The 18250-nt window shown below is 47.0% G+C and overlaps 2 protein-coding genes across 3 annotated transcripts in view; one reads left to right on the top strand and one right to left on the bottom strand.

Annotated features, from left to right (window-relative positions):
* SLC7A1 (solute carrier family 7 member 1) overlaps window positions 1–14554 on the bottom strand; it is a 214431-nt gene extending 199877 nt beyond the window's left edge. For both annotated transcript variants that reach the window (XR_011339673.1, XM_069882942.1), the window contains exon 1: window positions 14521–14554. The gene's annotated coding sequence lies outside the window, so the exon portion shown is untranslated. The remainder of the gene's footprint in view (window positions 1–14520) is intronic.
* Window positions 1–18250, top strand: part of MTUS2 (microtubule associated scaffold protein 2) — a 738607-nt gene that overhangs the window by 346772 nt on the left and 373585 nt on the right. The gene's annotated exons all lie outside the window — the stretch shown is intronic.

Here is an 18250-nt window from a genome sequence, read left to right as displayed (position 1 = left end):
AATGCTTCCACCTCCCAGACTTCAAGCTTCAAAATCTCCAAAATGGAAGTTCAGGGATGCCCCTTCTTCTCCACAAAGCTTCAGCTGGGATTTACATCAAATGTGGCACCCAGTAAGGCATTCAACAGGTAAAAGGTTGGATAGACATTAATCCCCCTTCTTGTCTACTGCACAAATACACAACGTATTAGGCTTAATTTGCAGTGGGGAATTAGACATCAGAATCACTTTCCAACTGCAGGCACAATGAAAGGCTGGAACAGGATACAAGATGAGAGCTTCTACCACCCAAGTGCTGCAAGAACAGGTTAGATATATACCTGCTAGACACGAACTGGATGTAGTGCACCCTGCCTCAAAGCAGGGAAGATTCAGGTGTAGCTAGACAACATGTTTGTTTTGGCAGGGTTAAACCATGAAACCAGATGTTCCTGTCCCCAACCTTTATCACTTCTGTAGCTGTACCAGAATAACCAGCTGGGGAATCGTGCTGAAAAACAGCATCACTGAAACAAACCAAGTGCTGTGCTTACAACTGACCAGCTGGCAGGCCACCACAGCCAGCAGTCGAGGCAGAGCTGAGGGATAGGACACTTCCCAGGGTGGATTCCCATCTGAGAAGTAGCATCCCACAGAAGCTGCTTTCAGCGCTCCTAGTCCTTTCAGCCCATACCTTGGACTTCAGCCAGTGAAGATCCTCTGGCAGCTCAAAACAGCACATAGCTCTTTGGAGGAGGAAGACAGCATCGCATTTGCCATTTACACTTCCTCAGGGATGAAAAAGTTAGAGATGTCTTCCTGCCTAGACAATAAAGGGTGTCACACCTCTCTCATTACATTAATCACTTTTTTTTGATCAAAAAAGCATCAAATTGAAAAGTCTCCCACCAAGCTCTAGTACAGTCTCCTCAAATAGTCCCTCAGCATGGCTTCAAATTACACTCTGCAAGAAAACTGCTTGGTTTAACGCCTTTAATTTGTCAGAAAACCCAAAGGGACCGCCAATGATAATCAGATTTCCCAAATGAAAGCCCGAGACAGATTGCCAGGGTCTACTCAAAGTGACACATCACCCACAAACTGCCAGGGACTCAGCCTTGGTATCAAGCAGAAAAAAAATTATACTCTGGAAAACAACATTAAATAAGTGAGCTTCCATCTTATGAAACCCAGATAAAACGAAGACAAAGCTTTGCTTAGCCAAAATGCCCAGCCATGCTATTCAACAAGCTCCAGTTATGGTCCTTGGACAATTGTCCTTGGAAGAAGGTGGGAAATGCCCCTTAGGAGATAAGGAAGCAAGACTGACAGAGACAGAAATTTGTTTGTTATTAAAACAGTAGTGAGGAAACAAACAAATAAAAAGATTAGGAGCCTCAGCCTTCATGCAGAAAAACACACACCATCTTGTACAGATGTGGGACTCATCCAATGAGACAAACAGAGAGAGAGAGAAGGAAGGAGAGGACTTCCCCAAACACTGTCATTTCACCAGGAGGAAGGACACAACTGAGTGGGGATTTTCAGGTGTGGACAAGGGGCAGATCAAAGTGGGTATAAATCAGTGGATTTTCCTACACAGGAAGGGACAACTCTCCACAGGGAGGGTTTAGGGATAGGATTTGGAGTTCCTCGCGTAGAGTTGTCCCCATGTAGAGCTGGTCTTTTAGAGATGTCCCTGTGGAGAGTTGTTCCTTGTGCAGCAAGAAGCAGGTGGAGGCCAGCAGGTGGCCAGTGGTGAGCAGTGGCAGCTGTAGTCAGAGACAGGGCCATGTGGCAGCAACAGACCCAGGTCACCCTTGCCCAGTGGTCCATGGACATCCTGCCTGAGCAATATGCTGGACCACAGACCAGGGCTAACCACCCCTGTGGACCAACAAATCTGCAAGTCAAACGTTTCTCAAACAGGCAAATTCCTAGCAGGGGTGCACGGTTCATCACCACACTGCTGTCCCAATTAAAAACTTCCTCTGTTACCACAATGGGTACTGACTCAAAGCAAAAGAAGCCCTTGCTTTACTAAGAAAGCAGGAAGGGATGTTTCTGTGCAAAAGGTGGGAGAGTTTGAAGAGATTTTTTAGAGGACATGCTCGGTAACAAACTTCAGAAGAAGTGCTCACACGAGGAAGAGCTCTGCCTGTGCTGAACACGCAGTCATTCAGGAAAGAAGGGGAATAGAAGTTGTACATGGCCAAGTAACAGGACTTCCAGTACCTTACAACAAGATGAGCCTAGGCTTCTGACAAATGTTCCGCTATCCTCAGGTAACTATGTCTGCAAATTAAGTGTTCAAGGTCAGGCTGGATGGGCCTTTGAGCAACCTGATCTAGTGGAGGTGTTCCTGTCCATGGCAGGGGCATTGAACTGGATGAACTTTAAGGTCCCTTCCAACCCCAACTATTCTATGATTCTAGGAAACACCAAATTATGCTACATCGATTATGCAATCAAAAAGTCATTAGAAAATAATTAGAATATATTTTCATGATTTGGAGGCCATTTTCAAGGGCTTGCCCAAGTCAGACCTTCCACTTGCCAGCCCTGCACTCAGATGTAGCTGTTGGACAATGACTTGATACAGCAGAAAAATTAAGAAAAGCTTCCCTTTTCTCAAAAAACCCCACAAAGTCTCTTATTAAGCAAGACAGCCGCATTCAAAAATTATAACAGCCTTCCTGAGGGTGACTGCATGACTACAGACCTAATACTAAAGCTTCTGCAAATATGACTTACACCATACCAAAGGGAAGCCTAGTCTGAAAGGAGCTAAAATGTTTACTTTTAGACCCAGTATTCCCACATTTCAGGCATAACTCAGAGGCTGGGAGGGATCACCTCCTCCCAAGCTCCATGTGTTGGTAATTGCAGGCACCAACAAGCACTTGGCACCCCGCTCGGCTGGTGTGTGCCGGTACCAACAAGCACTTTGCACCTCACACAGCTGGCGTGCGCAGGCACGTACTCTCCTGCAGCCAAGAGGACGCTGTGTACCTGCAGTTTCAGGGGTGGCTTTTCACAACTCCTAGCATACAAGTTATTTCCACTGGAGAGTTCTTCAGGAAGACCATCGCCCGAAAGACAGTGCCCTGACACACACTGGTTTAAAAGCAATGACTGAATGCTACCATCCGATCAAACCAATACTGCCCTTCAAGCAGAAACACTCAACTGACCAGGGCCACTCAGTGTCAAAGGAGCCACCAGCACATGACACCGAGGGGCCACTGATGCCCTGGCTGCCTGGGAACAGCATGAGGAGCAGAGCATCTCACAGGTGCAATCCCTAAGACAGTCCAGGCAGCCCAAACCGTGGCAGAGGAAGATGCTGAGCACTGATGGTATGCCCACACCTTCAGCATAACTGGGATACGACGATGTCCCAACTCCCTGACAGTTAATGACACATACGCAACCTCCCTGCCAGCCCATGACACACGTCTCGCCAGGGACTGTTGTTTTGGGGTGGAAATTGGGCTGGGCAGGGCAGAGCCAAAACTTGGCTGTCAGGACCACAGGATATGTCCATGTCAGTGTAGTCTAGACATCCACCCACAGCAAAAAGGGAGCCAAGGACAGTGCAAAGAGGTGGAACAGATGAGGTACAGCACAGGGCTGTGTGAAGGAGAGAGAGGGGAGGTGATAAAAGCTGCCTGCCACCCCACATTTGAGGCAGGGGGCATCCCCCCTCCAGAAGTGCAGCCAGCACACCTAGAAATGATGGACACCACACTCACCTCCCAGCTTGAGAAGAGGCACAGTCTCTTCTGCCATCCCTTACCATGGCAAGGCAGGGGGAACACTCCTCTCCTGGGATCAAACCATCCTGGCCATGACTGCGCACCCTGGCTGTCCCAGCCCAGCCTGCACCACTATCTGTGGCTGCCTCCAGGCTTGCCACAAGCTGCTCACATTGCATCATCTTACCACCTTCTTCCTTTCCCAAGGCAGCTGCCCTCCACAATATTCCCGGTCACCACAAGCAGAGAGGGCAACTAAAAGCCAGCTGGTAGTGAGGAACAGCAACAATGCAGAGCTTAATATTTTTTTGCAAATACTACAAGCAGTTTCCACGGCAGGTTTGCCCATGCTCTTACCTGTTTGCTGTTAAAACTTGTTTCAGTGCTTGGCCCAAAACTATCTGGCTTTGCAGCCCTTCAGCCCTTCAGCCTGAACCAGTAAAATCCCACATTCAACAAGACAGGAGAACCCAATTAATTAAAAAAAATAAGGACATATGGAATGGGATTCTGGGTCTGACTGTGGGGAAAAAATACAGTCTCAGAAGTGTTTTGCAAATAATCCCACAAGCCGTCAGGATATAGACTACACAGCTCCAAAGTGCTGATGGATTTAAAACAAAATGCCTCTAAAAACTGCATCCATTTTAGGCATTTAGTCCTAAAATAAGTAATGGATGTTTGTGTGAAAACAGGAGCGGTTGGTTACCCCCTCGTCAGACCAGTCAGATATCAGCACTCATTTTTCATATATTCTACCTAAATAAATCTTATCAGAAAGGACTTAAAACACTGAAGCGGAATTACGTTTCACAGAGAGGTAGGTGTGGAGTTTGTTTGCTTTGGGCAAACACTTTTCTTAGCCACAAGCTCACCATTCAGCTCTCCTCTGCTCCCTGACTGAAGATCTGTTGTCTAAGGGGAATTTTGCCTCCACCTAACCCAATGTTCAAGGCTGCAGGGCTGATGATGGGGAAAGGCTGAGGTAAAGAGATGTCCAAGCGCAGCCCTTTCTCGATGTACAACAAAAGGCTTCCCACGCCTGCCTGGGCCTTAATCAAGACCTGAAGTTTTCTTCCCCCAAAACTAAACACCCACCAGACAAATCAGGAGCCAAACCACAGGCTGCACGTTTCTGTCCCACTGCTGATGCCACATGGAGGGACCTAGAACCCCCTCAGTGCTGGCCAGCCCAAAGAGGGATTTGGGCACAAAGCTCATAACCATCCCTAAGGGATGCAGAGAAAGGCATAGCCCTCATGTGAAGTTGGGGGAGAGGTGAGAGCGGGGATGAGATAGAGGTAAGAAATGCAGAAGGTTGGTAGGTTTGGCCAAAGCCCAATCATGAACCTGCTGCAAAACAGCACAGACTCAGCCCCATTTTTAGCACAAGAGGCATTACCTTGCAGCCAGCCTTACAGTGTACTTTGCATTCTGTGCAATAGAAAGTCATCTCTCACAACCCACATGTGTCCAAGGGAGCTTGTTCTGGCTCCCTCAGAAGTACAAGTCAACTTACAGAAGAGATTTACTCCCATGAGCAAAAAAGAAAAAGATTTGCCATATACTTGTTATTCAACCCCACCACTAGTAGATGCCCAACTTGTTGGCTAAAATCTTACTCAGATACCTGATTTTATTGGAATTGTCACCTGTACCTCCCTGTTACTCTTGCAGAATCCCAGTCTGCCCCAAAACCCGCACCTGGAGCCCAGTGACAGAGATAAGTGAAGCCACACAGCACACAGGGGAAGTCAAAGGAAATTATATGACTAACCTTAAAAATAATTGTGTCCCTACCAGCAAAAGTAGAGTGTTTGGAGTAAATAAGCATGCACTTCTTATTGGGAGAAAAATTACTAATATCATCCTAATACCTTTTAAAAATCTTATATTTTTCCAAATCATCATTCTGGCATCAAAGGAAGTCACTCTTAATTCTATTTACAGAGCAGGGGGAAGATAGGCAGAGAGGCCTAAATACGACAGCCTCTGAGAGGCGTTGCATTATACATTTCAACATACTTCTGTGAGCAAGTACAGTACCATCTCTCCCCATGTCACTTATCTAGAACAAGAAACTTTGAAGTATAATAAGCTCTGCTGCTGCTAGCCTCTTTAAGCAACAGCAGGAAGGAAACAAACCACTGGCTGTAAATATTCTGCTTAGCTCTACATGGGTACTGGGACTTGGGAAAAAAATATCAGTAGTTTTAAAGTAAAATAACTGCAACAAATTGTAAATAGCATTTTCCCCCAAGAGTCTGAAAAGCAGCATAAAAAGGAAAGAGCTGCTGTTGTGCTTTTGATGGTGTCCTGCACCATGCTGGTCTGCTCTCCAGGTAGTTCCTTCAAAGGAAAAGGCAGGTTCAAAAGTACTCTAACATCTGTGATGGTTTATCTGGAGCAGCCAAAACACAAAAGTGTGGCTTCAGCACTCATACAAGTTCCCTTGGAGGGCATACTTGTATTTCTTCACCTGCCAGCTAGGTTAAGAGGGATACAATTCCTCTCAACTAGCTTTAGCCTACTCCAAAGCAGAAATTTGGGCTCAGGGTACCATCTCAGCCCACTCTGTAGTCAAAGATAGGCAATTCTAGGTATAAATTCATCCAGAAGAGAGACAGGAGGAATAACCCTCCAGAGACGCCTGCCTTTCCCCGCTACTGCAGGGCTCTCTCTAGCAGACATCCATGAAAATCGTACCAGATCGCTCCTCAAGACAGAAAACCTATTGAATCTAGAGCCAGCAGAAGCAAAACCACCTTGATGAATTCTGAACTGTCTTTCTGTGACAGTTAACTGAAAGATGTGAAAGTCTCTGAATGGTCCTTGGGGCTTTGGCAACTCAGAAATCCACTTCCCTCACAAGAGCAATGATTCCTTACACTTGTTTCCCTCAAAAATGTGTTTTCTGGACAAAGCTTTAGATTTCAGGACTGTCCAAGCACAGATTCTAGCACTTTCAGAATAAAGCATAAATATTTTCTTCTGTTCTTCTCCAGATGCTTAACTGTTAATACTTTCCACTCTATTGCTTGTGTTGGTGCCTCTCCTGAACTGAAAGGATGCTAGAGACCAAATTCCCACTTCAATCTCATGCTTCCAAAATCCCGAACAAACACCCATTGTTTTTGCCCTCCAAGACGTGGCACCTCCACCCTAATCCGTCATTCAGCTGTTAACCTCTGGGTATTGCACTTTCTTCTTGCTGAGTGTGCCAGAACATTTTGCTCCTTTCTTCCAGCAGACTGAACAGCCAGAGAGGTCCTGCCTAAGGCACCTGCGGTCGGCATGGCACCTTGGTACTTCAAACCTGGATCAGACAAGTTCAGGTAGCAAGTGGAAGACAGACTTTTAAATACCCGTTTTAATCACTTCCTTTCTATACAGCACCCATGGACCTTTATTCAAGGGACCTGGACAAGCCGGAGAAGTGGGCCTGCGCGAACCTCATGAGGTTCAACAAGGCCAAGTGCAATGTCCTGCACCTGGGTCAGGGCAATCCATAGTTTCAATACAGGATGGGGGATGATGTGATTGAGAGCAGCCCTGCAAAGAAGGAGTTGGGGGTGCTGGTTGATGAGAAGGTCAACATGAGCCGGCAATGCATGCTCGCAGCCCAGAAGGCCAAACATATCTTAGGCTGCATCATAATAAGCATGGCCAGCCAACTGAGGGAGGTTATTCTCCCCCTCTGGTCTGCCCTTATGAGACCCCACCTAGAGTATTGTGTCCAGTTCTGGTCTCCTCAGCATAAGAAGGATAGGGAGCTGTTAAAATGGGTCCAGAGGAGGTTTACAAAGATCATCAGAGGGCTGGAGCACCTCTGCTATGAGGAAAGGCCAAGACAGTTAGGGCTTTTCAGCCTGGAGGAGAGAAGGCTCCGAGCAGACCTTGTAACGGCTTTTCAGTACCTGAAGGGGCCCTAGAAGAAAGCTGGGAGGGACTTTTTACAAAGGCATGGAGTAGTAGGACTAGGGGAATGGCTATAAATTGGAGAGGGGAAGATTTAGACTAGACATAAGGAAGAATTTCTTCATGATGAGGCTGGTGAGGCACTGGAACAGGTTGCCCAGGGAAGTTGTGGCTGCCCCATCCCTGGAGGTGTTCGAGACCAGGTTGGATGAGGCCTTGGGTGGCCGGATCTAGTGGGAGGTGTCCTGCCCATGGTAGGGGGCGTGGAACTACATGTTCTTTAAGGTCTCTTCCAACTCACACCATTCTAAGATTCTGTGATTCAATAGGTTGCTAAAAGGTGCCAGCCCAATTAGTCAGGTCCTCAACTACATGACATTTTTTCCTTTTATGACAATTACATTATATATTCATTGTCTATAGCTTTTAATGATTCTTATTGCAAATAATTTGAAACAAAAAACACCCTTCTGTTGCTACTCTAAGTAGAGCAAAAAAAAGGAGAGGGGTTCATTTTGTTTTATTTTTCTTAATGGCCTGCTCTCAGCTTTCAGGGTCTCTAAGCACACAAACTGGTCTGATGCACAGACTGTCACTGCAAAGTGAGACAAAGACTGAAAATCTTCACACCACCTATGTCACAGGTCACCCCTGTGAACTTTCTGCAAGGAAAAAACAACTGGTGCAGCATGCAGCAGCATCCTTTGCTTGGAAATTATATCACACGGGTCATGAAACTGCCGTCAGGCAGTGTGCAACCCTGAGTGGAGTTTTAATCAGCAACCTAAAGATGAACGACTATTCTGGTTACCTGAGCCAACCAATCCCCTCTGCAAAATTTTCTAAAGGTACATCACAGTATCTGCTTTTCTAGCTGATACTGCTTTATAAGAGAGTCACTTCAACAAAATAACCTACTTCTGCAAAATCAATAATGCAGTTTTACCAAGTAGTTTATTTTAAGAATCTTTTGCCTGACAAAGGCAAGCGCTTCTTCAGCTTAAAGAAATGTTATTTCTTTCAAAGATTACTTCTGTCACATATACATCCGAATAAACCTCCCACATAAGCATTCACAATGTAACATTACTAGAATTACCATTGGCCTGATCTTGTTATCATCTATAGCTTGTACTTTTTTTTCTTCCTCCTTTCTTATTTGGCAAAATTGTTTTTTCTTACTGACTCCAGATTTCACAGGAAGGTCTGCTGTTCCCCCACTATCCAGAGTTACACCACCTCCCAACCCCACTACAGAGGCAGGCTGGGAAGCAGGTCCTTCGCAAGCAAGTTTTCCCAAGCCCTGACCTCACTATGCTTTAGTCAGAAAATAAAAAGGTGATTTGGCACAGCATTTCTTCTGTAACAATGGTAATTCTTTTATAACAATGGCAAGTGGCACTATACCACATCCCTCAAATATCCCACAGCCAAAGCAAACTCACCTTTGGTTTAATCAAACCACTAAACTTACGTGGTTCACTGCAGACAGGCTGAGCAGCACTGTACTAATGTAGACATTGGTTTTCTAACAGCTTCAAGTGCACTGGCTACAGAGGTAAACGTCCCTAAATGCTTGGTACCACTGCTGCCTTCTACCTCCCAGACATCATCCTCCTCTCTGCTACATTCACTGAGCTACCTGTACGGTATCCTGGACCAGTTCACTCAAACACTGCTAACTCGATCTAGCAAATATTTCCTACAGATACACCATACTATTTACTTTTCCAGCTGAAACTTCAAAGATGTAAGCTAGCTGCTAACTTGAGTCAGCATAGAGCTACCACTGAAGCGGCCTGTGCTGCCCAGCCTCACCCTAGCTGAAACAAGTCAGCGGCAAGCTTTCTAAAGTGTACCAGCCAGAAAACTGGAGCAGCAATCACCTCTGCCTCTGGGATGCCAGTAAGCAGTCAGCAGCCACAAATTTCTCAGCAGGCACAACTGCAGCCAGAGATTACAGGCATCTACCCTAAACTCGGGTCTTCTCACAGATATTAAAATACCTGGCAATGTAAGACAGTCAGACCCACACACGGCCAGGAATAATATGGGTCATGAAACACACAGCTATTTATTTTGAGAATACCTTCTCATTTGGAAGAACGGGCTCCAGGAATAAGTGAATGATCTAGTACAAGGGGATTTTAACCGTCTGCCTGAACCAGTACCAGGGACAAACCCTAGTTAAATAAAAGGTCATTGTTCTTTTTTTTTAGAACTCCACAGTGGCTTATAATAAACTTTCAGAAGTAGATGACGGCCAAATAGCCATTAAATTTCAAAGAAAAAAGCATAGCTCACTCAGTAAATAAGGATAGTAATTAATTGCAAGTCCTCAGAAACAGAATACTAAGCAAAATCCTCACCCTTGTAACCTAAAAATTAAATGGATGAATAAGATCTACAAGGAAAGACACAAACAAATGACAAGTTTCAGGAAAATAATGAGGCAAGAGTGAATTGCGAAATCTGTACAGCTCAGAAAAGACAGCTGGAATATTTGTGTGGTAGTCTGTTAAAAGGGAACCCAAGACTTACTCCATTTTTTCAGAAAAAGACAGGAGAAAGAAATGAACAAAAATACAAAGCTAAATACTACTACATTAAGTAGATGGTAATAAATGTAGTATTTTAGAACATGTAGCAATAGCATGGATTTCTCAGAAAAGGGGTCAAGACACAGCATGGTAGCCACTGAGGAACAGGTCATATTAATGGGAAAATTTAATGACGGATGCTGCTCAGCAAAGAAGCTAGTAGCACGCTTTTTCCTATTGCACTTACTGCAATCCCTGAACACACAAAAATTGCACCTCTGTGGAATAAGTTTCTGAAATGTTTTTCACTTAAGCAAAAATAAACAAAACCCCAGAAACTCAAAAATGTACCTGGAACAAAAAAATCTCACAGTACTTTATTCCAGAAGCTCTGAAATAAGGCACTTCTGTACCAGATGCTGTTCAGGGAATTTGTGACCTGACACCTTGGTGGTCTCCACTGGAGTCAGGGATCTTTGTAAGGGCAACAGCTGCCGACCCACCATCAAGGCAAGGTGGAAACCCCAGTTCCTGACACCCCCAAACTGCCCACGAACCACAGGCAGTTGTCGAGAATGCTGCAACCAGTGAGCCTATCATTGGGCAGCTGATAGACCGCATATTTTGTTTGACTAAAGAGATTCATGTATGTCTTTTTCTTTCCTTTTGTTTTTTTGCCCCACAGGCTTAAGTGGCCAGTGACTTCACAACAACAGCACCAAGGAGGGAGGGCTCCAATACTAGAACAAACCCACCCGTAGTGCAAACAGGCCCAACTCTTCCCTAAGCCACTGAGGAATCTGAAAACCTCACAAGTTCATAGAGATAAACATTTAGACATTTACAGTGCAGGCTTTTACACTGAAGCTAATCCCCCAATGTCTCCTTCTATAGTCAGTGGTAAGCAGCTTTCAGGTCTCAACACATCTGCTTCAGCGTACCACGTTGAGATGAATCACACTCCAGGAACGTCCAGCCCTTCCCTGGCTGACGTATCCAGGGCTGGCTACCTTCAACGTAGATGACTACATTTGGCCAGATGAATGCTACCTTCAACACCATTCAGCACATGACAGATTTGCAAGGATTCTGGCCCTAGAACAACAAAGGATGAGGATATAACAGATAGTGGAAAGCTGTAGGATACTGCCAAATGCACTGACGTAGACAGCTAAAAGATCCACCCGGGGTTACAAACTCTGGGTCACTATTGACTAGGGAGTTGACCCCAACCAATACTGCCCAGAATTGCTGAGCTAGTTCTCCACGCAATCCAGCCTCCTGGTTCTGCTGGTCAATGCCACTAGTTTCTCACATACTTGGTTAAGTCAGTGGGACATCTTAGCTCATCTTTCAGGAGAGGCAGTGGGGCTCTGCCACATCCCCATCTACGCTTTGGCACCATAGTGGCTGAGCCAATAAACCTCACCAGGATGAAGCAGGCATCCACAGGGCACATCTGCAGGCAAAGTAAATCACTCCCTCTTCCTCCTGCATGCAGTTGAGCTTTTGGCATCACAGACACAGGCCAAGAGAATAGAATTAACGTCTCTACTTTGTTTTCTATTCTCTGAAAGCTTCGAGACAACTGGAAGTGACACTTCAGAAAGTCCACTAAAGTCTCATTAACCTGTCAAGGTAGATCAAGGTCTAGGAACTTGATAGATCGATCAATGGTGAACAAAAGGCAGTAGAGGCAGTAGCTGCAGGAAGACCCCTGCCCTCCTTCACCTGAACTGTATTTCTTCTTGTCTTTTTTCACCATCTGAAAGTAAATAACCACCACCACACCTTTTTGCCCTCCCTCCTGCACAGACCAGACTATCAACTGTGCTCAATGCCAGCTAGACTGGCAAACATCAACCCTCACTCCTGTCGTCACACAACCTAAAGCAGACAGAGCTCACCATACAGGGATGGACCTTACCTGAAATCTGGCAGCACGCTACCCAGGAAACAGAACAAGAAAAAAAAAAAAAGTGGGAGTAACACAAGTTTCAACAAAAACGCACCTCAGAGCCTGTTACTCCAATAACTAGTTACATTAGAGAAAGAGTTATGGGTTCCCTCTATTGTCTAAGCTAACTCATTTTGTACAGCGAATCCTTCTTTCTCCATGTAGAGCCAAGAGCATATTGCATAGGCACAATTACACATTTCACCCCCATTCACAACTGAATTGCTGGAATTGGAAGCCTAGCTACCCTCAGGTTTCCGTTACAGCCCACACAAAACAAGGAGTTCCATATGAATGTGTCTCCTCACTGATAAGCACAAGTCTACGAGTGGCAAGGCTCTAAACGTTACACAGCCCAGGAAAATGGCATTAATTGGCGAATAAACACCTGCCAGTCCTACTCAGGAAACGCATCTAATGTGACTGCCTAAAGCATGCATGCAGCGGAGCCCAGACAAGGTCTGTCCCCTTCAGATCACTCAAAATACAAGATATGCAAAACACTTGAAAGTTTGAGGGTTGTAACTATCGACATGCTTGCACGTTCTTTTGCCATGCTCAGCATCTGCAGCTATGCAGCCTGTGCAATTACACACTTTTGCATTATACGGCAATTCTGTCTAAGAGGCATTTTGGCTGACCACTGAATGAATGCAAAGAAGTCCACAGAGTACCTGACCAGAAGGTAAGTTTCTTCCTGTCCTCAGGAAGATCATTGTATTTGCTTCTGACTTGAAGATGGCAGAGACAGCCAAACATCAGTGTGAACAGCTTCAAGAGGCAGAGCTGTTCCACTGCCGAGGGTCCCACGCGACACCTACATGCATGACCATGTCTTCCCCACTTGACCCTGTGGCTCAGAGGAGCCCACAGAGAAGGGCAGAGGGAGGTAGTGCCCCATCGTTTCACCTGATGCCGGACATCACCACGGCACCATGAGGATGTTACTCAAGCATGAACTCTGACCCCACATGCCACACGCACATGGCAAAGCCACTCCACTAGGAGATACTTAACTGAAAGCTGCAGCACTGTGACCATCTGAGCTCTTCCACCCACATCTGCAGCCTGATAAGTCATTAGACCTGCAAGTGCCCTTCTGTCCAGTCAGTACAGCACTTATAATGCTCCAAAACTAAAGCTTCTAACAGCCAACCACACAACTAACTGATCTTTCTGTACATAGTCCCAATCTTTCTGTCCAGCCTTAGCTATATATAAATCCCTCTTGAGGATTTTTAGATGGGCTTTTTATCCCCTCTCTGCCCCATCTGCCGCTAACATTCATACATACATATGGAAAAAAAAGAAGAAATCCACCTGTTAGCCAGGCCAACTGCCTGCAAAATCCTGACAAACAGAATGGAAACAAGTCCCTTGCCACCAGAGCAGGTTCAGGAACAAGCAGACCTCTGCAACTCACAAAGCATGGGGCCAGCTTGAGCACTGCCAACAACACCAGTGTTCTCGGTCATTTCTCATCCCCTTTCACAGTTTGAAAGAAAAGGCAAAGGACAGCGCAGCAAACAGGAGTTACCTTGGACATGGGAAGACATCCAGGGAAACAGCACAGGGTCTCTCCTTGACACTTGGGACTTCACCTCCCGGCAAAGCACGCTCTCTACGGCGCTGCAAAGCAAGGACAGGCAAGGAAACAGGGAAGCTGGGAAACATGCATGCACTTAAGGTCTTGTTTCCCAGCTCTGCTCTGGCTTGCCACTCACCCTGGCAGAGGGAGAGCACCGCTGGAGGCGGCAATCGTAGAATCATGGAATGGTGTGGGTTGGAAGGGACCTTCAAGATCACAGAATCACAGAATAATTAGGTTGGAAAAGACCCACCAGATCATAGAGTCCAACCATTCCTATCAATCACTAAACCATGCCCCTCAGCACCTCATCCACCCACCCTTTAAACATCTCCAGGGAAGGTGACACAACCACCTCCCTGGGCAGCCTGTTCCAGTGCCCAATGACCCTTTCCGTGAATTTTTTTTTTCTCATGTCCAGCCTGAGATCATCCAGCTCCAAACCCCTGCCATGGGCAGGGACATCCCACTGGATCAGGCTGCCCAAGGCCCTATCCAGCCTGGCCTTGAACACCTCCAAGGATGGGGCAGCCACAGCTTCCCCAAGCAACCCAACCGTCCCCGCACCGGCCGGGGGCCCTGGCACCGCGGAGGACCCCTTTGGTTTTGGCGGGAGGGGACGCCGCGCCGCCCCGCTCTCTGCGCCGCGCTTCTATTGCACAACACGGACGCCTCCGCCCTCGCCGACCCCGCTACACACACTCCCCCCGCCGCTCCCGTGCTCATGGGTTCGGTTCGGTTCGGCCCAGCCCGGGGGCTCCGCGCCCCGCGCTCACTCACCCGCGCCCCGCCGAGGGCCGGCCCGGTGCACGCAGAGGGGAGCGGGAGCGGGAGCGCTACCCGCCGCCACAGCCCTGCGCGCGCACCTCCCTCGCCACCGCCACCCACTGCCCCACAGCCACCCGCCGCATACCCGAGCCCCGCCCCCGGCCCCCCATCCCCCGGCCCTGAGCGCCGACGGGGATGGGGAATCAGAATAACCAGGTTGGAAGACACCCACCGGATCATCGAGTCCAACCATTCCTATCAAACACTAAACCATGCCCCTCAGCACCTCCAGGGAAGGTGACTCAACCACCTCCCTGGGCAGCCTGTTCCAGTGCCCAATGACCCTTTCTGTGATTTTTTTTTTTCTGATGTCCAACCTAAACCTCCCCTGGTAAAGCTACAGGCCATTCCCCTTGTCCTGTCCCCTGTCACTTGGGAGAAGAGGCCAGCACCCTCCTCTCTACAACCTCCTTTCAGATAGTTAGACAGCAATGAAGTCTGCGCTCAGCCTCTTCTTCTCACAGGAGGTCTCACAGGAGAGGAATAGAGGGGCAGAACCACCTCCCTCGACCTGCTGGCCACACTTCTTTCGATGCATCCCCCCAGGAAGGGAGAGTGCAGGAACGTTCAGCGTGGAACTGGAGAACCCTGTGTCTGGTCACAGCCACACGTGGCCAAGGGGCAGGAGGAGGTGCCCTCTGCGAAGCAAAGGGGGCACAATTCCTCAGAGCAGGATGCAGGGCTTGGTTCGTGGAATCTTGGAGTGGTTTGGGTTGGAAGGGGCCTTAGAGATCATCTAGTTCCAACCTGCCTTCCATGGGCAGGGACACCTTCCACTGGGTCAGGTTGCTCAAAGCCTCATCCAACTTGACCTCGGATATCTCCAAGGATGGGGTAGCCACAACTTCTCTGGGAAACCTGTTCCAGTGCCTCACCACATTCACGGTAAAGAATGTCTTCCTAATATCTAATCTAAATCTCCGCTTTCAGCTTAAAACCATTACCCCTCACCCTGTCCCTGTGCTTCCTGATAAAGTGCCCCTCCTCAATTTTCCTTTAGGCCCCCTTTAGGTACTGGAAGGCTGCTATAAGGTCTCACTGGAGCCTTCTCTTCTCTAGGCTGAACAAGCCAAGCTCTCACAGCCTATGTATGGCAGGTGCTCCAGCCCTTCGATCATCTTTTTGGCCCTCCAATCATTCATAGCATTAGTCCAGCTTGGACTGAAAACCTACTTATTTTTCCCCCTCAGCCTCTTCAGGAACAAGAACAGAGGGGCTGGGTGGGATTGAGCCATCTGCTGAGTTCACTGTTTACTGTGCTCTGATGGGTGATGAATTTATGCAGAACGCGGCTGACCGAGGGATACAGGGATGAAATGGATGCAGTAGATACAAGTGGACACTGGTAGACTCGGATCAAGCTTTTGACATTGCCTCCCATGAAGCACCATGCCTCCAACCAAGGAAATGTGCTGTTGATGAGATTGCTGTGGTTGCCCCCAAAACTGAGGCAAGCAGACAAAAAAATTTGTAGATGTCAGAAAAGCATGGGGTCTCTGCTGGTCTTAGTTAAATCCCATTTCCATTACCAGTTGTAAGGTCCATCATTAGACCACTATGGGTAAAGTTGCAAGTGTGCTGCAGAATGGGACAGTATACGTACATGGATCTTGAAGAAATTCTCCAAAATAAAGCAGAACTTTGACTCCTCTATGCTTGTAAGTTAAGCAAAGCTAAGGAATATTCATGGAACTTAATCACCCTTTTGCTAAATTTTTTAAAATGTCCATGACAATTTTCACATATACCAACTAATGATGTCCTAAATCGTCCTTAGACACAAAAGCTGTTAGCCCAAACTTGTGGCCGTTCTATGTTTCCCTCTGTACTCGGCACTGGTGAGACCGCTCCTTGAATACTGTGTTCAGTTCTGGGCCCCTCACCACAAGAAGGATGTTGAGGCTCTGGAACGAGTCCAGAGAAGAGCAACGAAGCTGGTAAAGGGGCTGGAGAACAGGTCTTACGAGGAGCGTCTGAGAGAGCTGGGGTTGTTTATCCTGGAGAAGAGGAGGCTGAGGGGAGACCTCATTGCTCTCTACAACTACCTGAAAGGAGGTTGTAGAGAGGAGGGTGGTGGCCTCTTCTCCCAAGTGACAGGGAACAGGACAAGAGGGAATGGCCTCAAGCTCCGCCAGGGGAGGTTTAGGCTGGACATTAGGAAAAATTCTTCACAGAAAGGGTCATTGTGCACTGGAACAGGCTGCCCAGGGAGGTGGTTGAGTCACCTTCCCTGGAGGTGTTTAAGGCACGGGTGGATGAGGTGCTGAGGGTCATGGTTTAGTGTTTGATAGGAATGGTTGGACTCGATGATCCGGTGGGTCTCTTCCAACCTGGTTATTCTATGATTCTATGATTCTATGAAAAGCACCCTGTTCTGGAGGGTAAGAGGATTTAATACTGTGGACATAAACCATTCTGTTCCATTAGCATTTTCTGGTTTGGGCAAGCTTAGTTGTCTAATGTAAGCACGGTAAATACAGCTGCTTGTGGAATAGTGCTTTTGGACTAGTCCTGGTTAACTAAAGAGCACAGGTATGGCCTAGATGTGTGAAATTAAGTATAAGATGAATATTGTCTTGTCTACCACAAGAACATGGTAGAAAATGCAATGGGGTGGGCAGGCCTAGTGTGACTAAGCAGTGAGACACTCCCTGCAAGATTTATCTAGCTAGATATGAAGTTGTAAGAGAATGTGTACCAGGGAAAACAGAGAGACTGTGGAGGTGAATCAGAGTTGCAAAAACATTGGCTTCACCAAGGCCAGGCACCACTTCAGTCTGGGCTTTCTCAGCATCACGTAGGTGGGAAACCCCCACAGCCACAGCAATGACTGAATACTTTCCCTTCCATGAGCACTCAGAAACCAGCCAACTGCATGGTGCCAGAGCAAGGAGCTAGGCTCTGCTCTCCAGTAGAAGGCACTGCACACTTCAAGAGTTGGATACCTTCAAAGTGTACGCCCCTGAGGTAAAACATCAGAGCAAGAGAGGAGAGTCTGGAGGCTGCATCCATTTCCCATGCTCAGGGGCTGAAACAGAGCTCTCCTTTTTCCAAATTAGAGCTAAATTTGTCAGAATAAAGCATTGGAAGAAAGAGACATTGCTTTTCAAAGAGCCAAAATGCTGGTGGTGTCTTTACTCTGGGTGAGGTGGTCTCTCCTAGTTGTCAGAGCTGGCAGATGTTCTCTCATAAATGGCTTTCTTGATATGCTTTTTGAGTCCTGCTAAGTGCCCCTCCGTCAGACTAAGGTATTTCCCACCTATGGCAGAAGCCTCTGTCCTGAGAGCTCCACAATGCTGGTTGCAGAGAAGATATGTTGCAGCTCGCCACAACAATCTATGGTCTGGAGGGTGGAATTCCAGTGTTGGACTTCCCAGTCCCATCTGAGGACATATGTTGTCTTTAAGAATAGTGATGCCCAACCTAGATATTTTAGTCACCCTTATGTTTGTAATTAACAACATGTTCACTGATGTATCCCAGTGACAGGCAAGGCAAGTCTCTAAACCAGTTTTAAAATGCACCTTGTTGCAATACACAGAATAAATCAAATGAACTCTGATGATCTGTTTATCTGTCTCTTTTCCTCTTCTTGCTTGGTGCAAGGATGGCTTGCTTCTTCGCAAGTTGTTCAGCCTTACAATAGTAACCTCTGGCAAATAAAATTATTGAAGGATAATTA

Source organism: Phaenicophaeus curvirostris, chromosome 1 (genome assembly GCF_032191515.1).
Source record: "Phaenicophaeus curvirostris isolate KB17595 chromosome 1, BPBGC_Pcur_1.0, whole genome shotgun sequence".
Taxonomy (NCBI): domain Eukaryota; kingdom Metazoa; phylum Chordata; class Aves; order Cuculiformes; family Cuculidae; genus Phaenicophaeus; species Phaenicophaeus curvirostris.
This window is presented reverse-complemented; position numbering and strand designations above follow the sequence as displayed.